The 9,880-nt window shown below is 45.9% G+C and overlaps 1 non-coding gene across 1 annotated transcript; it reads right to left on the bottom strand.

Moving 5' to 3' along the window:
• Positions 1-8,300: 8,300 nt before the first annotated feature.
• On the bottom strand, positions 8,301-8,409 carry LOC131813335 (U6 spliceosomal RNA). Its single transcript, XR_009346752.1, has one exon. It is a non-coding gene; the product is annotated as a U6 spliceosomal RNA (small nuclear RNA).
• Positions 8,410-9,880: the final 1,471 nt, after the last annotated feature.

The following is a 9,880-nucleotide window of genomic DNA, read 5'->3' as shown; positions in this document are numbered from 1 at the left end:
GAGGAGACCAGCTCAAGCAAACAGGAGCATCCCTCAGACCGGACTCTGATTTCCCAAAGAATGCTGTGCTTTCCCAGAGGGGATGCCAGGGCAAAGAGGCTTTCGCTCCATGCGGGTTTATCCCATCGTTCTGCAAATACTAGGCTAAAGCAAGCAGCAACAGCAGCTCTCAGATCCGACTCTAATTTCCCAGCGACTGCTATGCTTTCGCAGAGGTTTTCACATGGCACGAACCGCACTTCGCTGCTGCTTCCTCAGAAAGGCTTTGGGTGATCACTCTGCGCGGGAGGGAAGAAGAGCCGCGGGAGAGCTGTTGCCTCTTGGGACTTGCTCTCCCGGTCTCCGAGTTTACGCCCGGGATTCACCTTGCTATGCCGAACTAAGCAGACACAGTCACAACCCTGCAGCAGCGTGCTTGGCCTAGCATGGCACTCTATGCCTATGACCATTTCCTGGGGTAGGTTAGGCTTTGGCTTTTGCTCCGGCTCTCAGGCAACCTAGGGGTCTAGGCCAGTGCCTTCACCACAGGAGAGAGGAGGCGACAGGATCCCTACACACGGCCCGTGCACAGATTAGAGAGTTTGTGGGACTGTGCCCACTCCTTCCCCTTAAACCTCGTGCCTCCTCCGAGCTTCCACATCCTGGAGGAAGATGGCATCTGACTCCCCGTTATTTCAGGGAGCTGTTTCTGCGAGTTCAGAGTAGGCGCCTGGTGGCTAGCGCATGTCTGCCCCAGGGACGGGTGGCCAAGGAACTGCTGTCTCCTTGGGCCCAGAGTTAAGGACAGGCATGCTCTCCGCCCAGACACCTTCCCAAGAGTGGAGCACGTGCCCTGCCCTACTCATCCTCTCCTATCTCCTTAGCAGCTAGGCTTCTGTCTCTCTGCACTGGGAGTGGGTGACATTTGTATTTCCTCCGGGTGCTGTGCCTTCCAGGGCCTGTCTCCTGCTTCGCAACCTTTTCGAGACCATGGCCAACAGCACTTGCTCTTCTCCCCGAGCAGCGTGCTGCACCTACCACAGACTACTCCTTGGGACCGCCCTGAAAAACGTGTCCCTTTTCTTTAATGCTCTTTCCAGAGGCGCATCGGCGCTTCTCTCTCAGGCAGAGGGGATGCCCAGGCATAGAGGATTTCGCTCCCTGCGGGTTTATTACACCGTGCTGAGGAGACCAGCTCACACAAACAGGAGCATAACTCAGACCGGACTCTGATTTCCGAAATAATGGTGTGCTTTCCCAGAGGGGATGCCAGGGCAAAGAGGCTTTCGCTCTATGCGGGTTTCTCCCATCGTGCTGCGAATACGAGTCTAAAGCAAGCAGCAACAGCAGCCCTCAGATCCGACTCTGATTTCCCAGGGAATACTATGCTTACGCAGAGGTTTTCAGCTTGGCACGAACCGCACTTCGCTGCTGCTTCCTCAGAAAGGCTTTGGGTGTTCACTCTGCGCGGCAGTGAAGAAGAGCCTCGGAGGAGCTGGTGCCTCTTGGGACTTGCTTTCCCGGGCTCCGAGGTTACGCCCGGGATTCACCTTGCTATGCCGAACTAAGCAGACACAGTCACAACCTTGCAGCTGCGTGCTTGGCCGAGCATGGCACTCTATGCCTATGACCATCTCCCTGGGTAGGTTAGACTTTGCCTTTTGCTCCGGCTCTCAGGCAGACTCGGGGTCTAGGCCAATGCCTTCACCACAAGAGCGAGGAGGCGACAGGATCCCTGCACACGGCCCGTGCACAGATTAGGGAGATTTGGGGCACTGTGCCCACTCCTTCCCCTTAAACCCCGTGCCTCCTCCAAGCTTCCACTTCCTGGAGGAAGACGGCATCTGACTCCCCGTCATTTCAGGGAGCTGTTTCTTCGAGTTCAGCGTAGGCGTCTTGTGGCTAGCGCATGTCTGCCCCAAGGACAGGTGTCCAAGGAGATGCTGTCTCCTTGGGACCAGACGCACAGTACAGGCATGCTTTCTGCCCAGATTCCTTCCTAAGAGTGGAGCAAGCGCCTCTGCCCTAGTTCGTCCCCTCATGTCTCCTTAGGAGCCAGGCTTCCATCTCTCTGCACAGGGAGCGGGTGACACTTGTTTTGCCACCGGCCTGCTGTTCGTGCCACGGCAGGCTATCCTGCTTCCCGAGCGTTTCCCGACCCCAAGGCCAACGGCTCCTTCTCTTCTCCGGGGGCGGCGTGCTGCGCCTTCCCAACACTTGGCTTCTCTCTCAGGCAGAGGGGATGCTAGGGCAAAGAGTATTTCGCTCCATGCGGGTATCTTCCACCGAGCTGCGGACACTAGATCAGGCAAGCAGCAGCGGCATCCCCAAACCCAACTCTGATTTCCCAAGGAACGCTGTGCTTTCCCAGGGGAGATACCCAGGAAAGAGGCTTTCGCTGTATGCGGGTTTCTCCCACCGCGAGACTGAGCTCAGGCAAGCAGCAGCAGCCCGCAGAACATTTCTCAGCGAATGCTGTGCTCTCCCTGAGGCTTTGGCTTGGAGTGAAAAGCACTTCGCTGCTGCTTCCTCAGAAAGGCTTTGGGTGTTCTCTCTGCGTGGCATGGAAGAAGAGCCGCGGGAGAGCTGGTGCCTCTTGGGACTTGCTTTCCCAAGCTCCGAGTTTATGCCTGGGATTCATCTTGTTATGCCGAACTAAGCAGACACAGTCACAACCCTGCAGCAGCGTGCTTGGCCTAGCATGGCACTCTATGCCTATGACCATCTCCTGGGGTAGGTTAGGCTTTTCCTTTTGCTCCAGATATCAGGCAGCCTCAGGGTCTAGGCCAGAGCCTTCACCACAGGAGAGGGGAGGCTACAGGATCTCTGCACTCGGGCGTGCACAGATTAGGGAGCTTTGGGGGACTGTGCCCACTCCTTCCCCTTAAACCCGGAGCCTCCTCCAATCTTCCACATCCTGGTGGAAGACGGCATCTGACTCCCCGTTATTTCAGGGAGCTGTTTCTGCGAGTTCAGCGTAGGCGCCTGGTGGCTAACGCATGTCTGCCCCAGGGACTGGTGGCCAAGGAGCTGCTCTCTCCTTGGGCCCAGAGGTTCAGGACAGGCATGCTCTCTGCCCAGACTCCTTCAAAGAGTGGAGCACGTGCCCTGCCCTACTCATCCCCTTCTGTCTCCTTAGCCGTCAGGCTTCTGTCTCTCTCACTGGGAGTGGGTGACACTTGTATTTCCACCGGCCGCTGTGCCTGCCAGGGCTGGCTCTCCTGCTTCGCAACCGTGTCCAGACCCGAACGCCAACGGCTCCAGCTCTTCTCCCCGTGCAGCGTGCTTCACCTTCCACAGACATGCTCCTGGTGACCGCACTGAAAAACAGGTCCCTTTGCTTAAGGCTGTTTCCACAGGCGCAAACGCGCTTCTCTCTCAGGCAGAGGGGATTCCCAGGCATAGAGGATTTCGCTCCATGCGGGTTTATTACACCATGCTGAGGAGACCAGCTCAGGCGCACAGGAGCATCCCTCAGACCGGACTCATTTCCCAAAGAATGCTGTGCTTTCCCAGAAGAGATGCCAGGGCAAAGAGGCTTTCGCTCTATGAGGGTTTCTCCCATCATGCTGCGAATACTAGGGTCAGGCAAGCAGCAACAGCAGCCCTCAGAACCGACTCTGATTTCCCAGCGACTGCTATGCTTTTGCAGAGGTTTTCATCTTGGCACGATCCCAACTTCGCTGCTGCTTCCTCCTCAGAAAGGCTTTGGGTGTACGCTCTGTCGCATCAGGTAAGAAGAGTCACGGGAGTGCTGGTGTCTCTTGGACCTTGCTTTCCTGGGCTCCATGTTGGCGCCCTGGGTTCACCCTGCCAGGACGAACTAAGCAGACACAGTCAAAACCCTGCAGCAGCGTGCGTGGCCTAAGATGGCACTCTATGCACACTACCATCTCCCGGTGTAGGCAACGCTTGGCCTTTGGCACTGGACCTCGGGCGGATTCGCGGACAAGGCCAGTGCCTTCCCCACAGGAGAGGAGAGGCGACAGGATCCCTGAACACCGCCCGTTCACTGAAATGGGGAGCTTTAGGAATTGTCCCCACTCCTACCCCGCAAACTCCCTGCCACCGTCAACTCTGTCACATGTTGGAGGAAGATGGCATCTGACTGCCCGTTTCTCGAGGGAGCTGTTTCTGCGAGTTCTGTGTATGGCGCCTGGTAGCTAGCCCAAGTATGCCCTATGGACAGGAGGTCAAGGAGATGCTGTCCCCTTGGGACCAGAGGCACAGGACAGGCCTGCCTTCTGCCCACACTCCTTCCTCAGAGTGGAGCACGCTTCCCTGCCCTAGTCGTCCCCTCATGTCTCCTTAGCAGCCAGGCTTCCATCTCTCTGCACAGGGAGCGGGTGACACTTGTCTTGCCACCGGCCTGCTCTTCCTGCCTTGGCAGGCTACCCTGCTTCCCGTCCTTTTCCCGACCACAAGGCCAACGGCTCCTTCTCTTCTCTGGGGGCGGCGAGCTGCGCCTTCCCCAGACTTGCTCCTGGGGAGTGCAGTGACAGACGTGTGCCACCACGCTTCTCTCTCAGATCTCAAATACACAACATAACCCTACACCTAAAGGAGTTGGAGAAAGAACAACAAGGAAAGCCTAAACCCAGCAGGCGAAGAGGAATAATAAAGATCAGAGCAGAAATCAATGAAATAGAAGCAAACAAACAAAAACCACAAAACAACAACAACAACAACAAAAAAAAAAACAATAGAACAAATCAACGAAATTAGGAAACTGGTTCTTTAAAAGAATTAATAAGATTGATAAACCCCTTTCCAGACTTATCAAAAAGAAAAGAGAAAGAACCCAAATAAATAAAATCATGAATGAAAGAGGAGAGATCACAACCAACACCAAAGAAATACAAACAATTATAAGAACATACTATGAGCAACTCTACGCCAATAAATTCAACAATCTGTAAGAAATGGATACATTCCTAGAGACATATAAACTACCACAACTGAACCAGGAAGAAATAGAAAACCTGAGCAGACCCATAACCAGTACGGAGATTGAAACAGTCATCAACAATCTCCAAACAAACAAAAGCCCCGGGCCAGATGGCTTCCCAGGGGAATTCTACCAAACATTTAAAGAAGAATTAATTCCTATTCTCATGATACTGTTCCAAAAAAATAGAAATGGAAGGAAAACTCCCAAACTCTTTTTTTTCTGAGGCCAGCATCACCTTGATCCCAAAACCAGACAAGGATCCCATCAAAAAAGAGAACTACAGACCAATATCCTTGATGAACACAGATGCGAAAATTCTCACCAAAATACTAGCCAATAAGATTCAACAGTACATTAAAAGGATTATTCACCACGACCAACTGGGATTTATTCCAGGGCTACAAGGTTGGTTCAACATCTGCAAATCAATCAATGTGATACAACACATCAATAAAAGAAAGAACAAGAACCATATGATACTCTCCATAGATGCTGAAAAAGCATTTGGCAAAGTGCAGTATCCCTTCCTGATTAAAACTCTTCAAAGTGGGGCCACCTGGGTGGCTCAGTGGGTTGAGCCTCTACCTTCGGCTCAGGTCATGATCCCAGGGGCCTGGGATCGAGTCCTGCATTGGGCTTTCTGCTCAGCAGGGAGCCTGCTTCTCCTCATCTCTCTCTCTGTCTGTCTCTCTGCCTATTTGTGATCTCTCTCTCTGTCAAATAAATAAATTAAATCTTAAAAAAAAACTCTTCAAAGTGTAGCGATAGAGGGCACATATTATCAATATTATCAAAGCCATCTATGAAAAACCCACTGCAAATATCATTCTCAATGGAGAAAAACTGAATACTTTTCCGCTGAGGTCAGGAACACGGCAGGGATGTCCGTTATCACCACTGCTATTCAACATTGTACTCGAAGTCCTAGCCTCAGCAATCAGACAACAAAAAGAAATTAAAGCCATCCAAATTTTGCCAAATTGGCAGAAGAGAAGTCAAACTATCCCTGTTTGCAGATGATATGATACTGTATGTGGAAAACTTAAAGGACTCCACTCCAAATCTGCTATAACTTGTATAGAAATTCTGTAAAGTGTCAGGATATAAATCAATGAACAGAAATTGGTTGCATTTTTTTATACCAACAAGACTGAAGAAATAGAAATTAAGGAGTGAATCCCATTTGCAACTGCACGCAAAACCCTAAGATACCTAGGAATAAACCTAACAAAGAATCTATACTCAGAAAACTCTAAAGTACTCATGAAAGAAATTGAAGAAGACACAAAGAAATGGAAAAATGTTCCATGCTCCTGTATTGGAAGAACAAATATTGTGAAAATGTCTATGCTACCTAAAGCAATCTACACATTTAATGCAATCCCTATCAAAATCCCATCCATTGTTTTCAAAGAAATGGGACAAATCATCCTAAAATACATATGGAACCAGAAAATACCTCGAAGAGCCAGAGGAATATTGAAAAAGAAAGCCAAAGTTGTTGGCATCACAATTCCAGACCTCAAGCTCTATTACAAAGTTGTCATCATCAAGATAGTAGGGAACTGTCCCCAAAACAGACATAGATCAATGGAACAGAATAGAGAGCCCAGAAATACACCCTCAACTCTATGGTCAACTAATCTTCAACAAAGCAGGAAGGAATGTCCTATGGAAAAAAGACAGCCTCTTCAACAAATGGTGTTGGGGAAATTGAACAGCCACACGCAGAAAAATGAAATTGGACCATTTCCTTACACCACACATGAAAATAGACTGGAAATGGATGAAGAAGCATAAAGTGAGAAAGGAATCCATCAAAATCCTTGAGGAGAGAACAGGTAGCAACCTCTTTGACCTCAGCAGCAGCAACTTCTTCCTAGGAACATCGCCAAAGGCAAGGGAAGCAAGGGCAAGAATGAACTACTGGGATTTCATCAGATCAAAAAGCTTTTGCACAGCAAAGGAAACAGTTAACAAAGCCAAAAGATGACTGTCAGAAGTTATCTGGGAGAAGATCTTTGCAAATGACATACCAGATAAAGGGCCAGTATCTATCCAAAATCTATAAAGAGCTTATCAAACTCAACACCCTAAGAACAAATAATCCAAACAAGAAATGGGCAGAGGACATGAACAGACATTTCTGCAAAGAATACATCCAAATGGCCAACAAACACATGAAAAAATGCTCCACATCACTCGGCATCAGGGAAATACAAATCAAAACCGGAATGAGATACCACCTCACACCTTTCAGAATGGCTAAAACTAACAAGTCAGTCAATGACAGATGCTGGCGAGGATGTGGAGAAAGGGCAACCCTCCTACACTGTACGTGGGAATGCAAGCTGGTGCAACCACTCTGGAAAACAGCATGGAGGTGCTTCAAAAAGCTGAAAATAGAAGTACCCTATGACCCAGTGATTGTAGTACTGGGTATATACCCTAAAGATACAAACGTGGCATTCTGAAGGGGCACATGCACCCAAGTGTTTATAGCAGCAATGTCCACAATAGTTAAACTATGGAAAGAACCTAAATGTCCTTCAACGGATCAATCAATAAATAAGATGTGGTATATATGTAAAATGGGATACTGTGCAGCCATCAAAAAAATGAAATCCTGCTATTTGTGATGACATGGATGGAACTAGAGGGTATTATGCTTGGCGAAATAAATCAATCTGAGAAAGACAACTATCATATGATCTCCCTGATATGATGAAGTGGAGATGCAACATAGGCGGTTTCGGGCGTACGAAAAGAAAAATAAAAGAAGATGGGATTGGGAGGGAGACAAACCATAAAAGACTGAATCTCACAAAACAGAATGAGGGTTGCTGGGGGGAGGTGTGTTGGGAGAGGATGGTGGGGGTATGGACATTGGGGAGAGCAGGTGCTATGGTGAGTGATGGTGACTGCGGTGAAATGTGTAAACCTGGTGATTCACAGACCTGTACCCCTAGGGATAAAAACACATTATATGTTTATAAAAAAATTTTTAAAAATAATTTAAAAAATCCATTAAAGAAAAAACACATATTGCAAGCCCAAGCCCAGAGCTAATCTCATATTCAATCAAAAAAGTTTGAAAGTTTTCCCCTTAAAGATCAGAAAAAAGACAAGTGTGTCCACTTTCACTACTCTCATTTGACATAGTACTGGATGTCCTAGCCAGAGAAACAAGGAACACAAAGAAATAAAAGACTCCAAAAAAAAAAAAAAAGGAAGAAGTAAAATTTTTTTTTTTTTGGATAACATGAACTTACATGTAAAAAAATCCTAAAAACTTCACAAAAAATTTTGAATAAACAAATTTAATAAAGCTGCCAAATACAAGATCAATATATAAAAGACAGGAATTTTGTTTTGTTTCGTTTTTTTAAAATAGTTTTTCATGTCATCCTTGCTCAGTGATCACGCTAATCTTCTCTGCATCATTCCAATTTTAGTATATGTGCTGCCAAAGTAAGCACAAGACAGGAGCATTTTAACACTCTAATGATGAACTATCTGAAAAAATAAAGAGAACAATCTAATTCACAATAGCATCAAAAATAACAAAATACTTAGGAAAAGATTTAACTAAGAAGATGAAAGATCTGTACCCCATAAACTATGACATTGATAAAGAATTTGAAGGAGACATAAATGGAAAGATAGCTCATATTTATGAATGGTAAGAATTAACATTGTTAAAATGTCCATACTACCGAAAACCATCTGTAAATTCAATTCCTATCAAAAATCCAATGTTAGGGGCGCCTGGGTGGCTCAGTGGGTTAAGCCGCTGCCTTCGGCTCAGGTCATGATCCCAGGGTCCTGGGATCGAGCCCTGCATCAGGCTCTCAGCTCAGCACGAAGCTGCTACCTCTTCTCTCTCTGCCTGCCTCTCTGCCTGCTTGTCATCTCTCTCTGTCAAATAAATAAATAAAAAATCTTTTTAAAAAATCCAATATTTTTTTTTACAGAAGTAAAGAATCCTAAAATTTATATGAGACCATAAAAGACAACAAATAATTAAAGCAGTTCTGAGAAAGAATGAAGAAGCGAAATTACACTTCTTGATTTGAAACTATACTACAAAGCCCTCATGCTCAAAACAATAAAGTATACTGGCATAAAAACAGACCAGTAAACAAGTAGAACAGAATTGAGAGTCCAGAAATAAATCCTTTCATACAGTCACCTAATATTTGACAGGGGCCAACATATATAATGGGTAAAGATAGTCTGTTCAATAAATGATATTTAAAACTGAATAGTCACATAAACCAGCATGAAACTGGAACCTTATATCACTCATAAATCTTAACTTGAAATAGATTAAAGACTTAAATGTGATGCATGAAACTAAATTTCCTAAAGGAAAACATAGGAAAAATTCTCCTTGACATTGGTCTTGCCAATAGTTTTTTGGATACCAGGCCAAAAACACAAGCAAAAAAAGCAAAAATAAATACATGGTATTACATCAAACTAAAGTTTCTGCATTGCCAAAAAAAACCAAAAGGGAATGAAAACACAATCCACAGAATGGAAGAAAATACTTACAAATCTTATATCTGAAAAGAGGTTAATAACCAACAGATACAAATAGAAAAAAATATATAATTTTAAAAATAGCAAAAGGATATCAATAGACTTTTTTTTCAAAAAAGTTATATAAATGACCAACAGGAGCATTAAAAAGTGCTCAACGTAAAAACTCAGGGCAAAGTCATTATGTTGTTGTTGTTGTTGTTTACCTCTGAAAAACACAACAAGATATTACTACCTATTAGAATATATAAAACCAAAAAATTAAAACTGACAAATTTTGGTAAATATTGGGGAAAATGGGGAACTTATGTACTGTGATAGGGATATAAATTTGTATGGAAAACAGTATGGAGATTATTCATATTATTAAAAGTAAAATCACCATATGATTCAGTAATCCCACCT

Source organism: Mustela lutreola, chromosome 12 (assembly GCF_030435805.1).
Source record: "Mustela lutreola isolate mMusLut2 chromosome 12, mMusLut2.pri, whole genome shotgun sequence".
Lineage (NCBI taxonomy): Eukaryota > Metazoa > Chordata > Mammalia > Carnivora > Mustelidae > Mustela > Mustela lutreola.
This window is presented reverse-complemented; position numbering and strand designations above follow the sequence as displayed.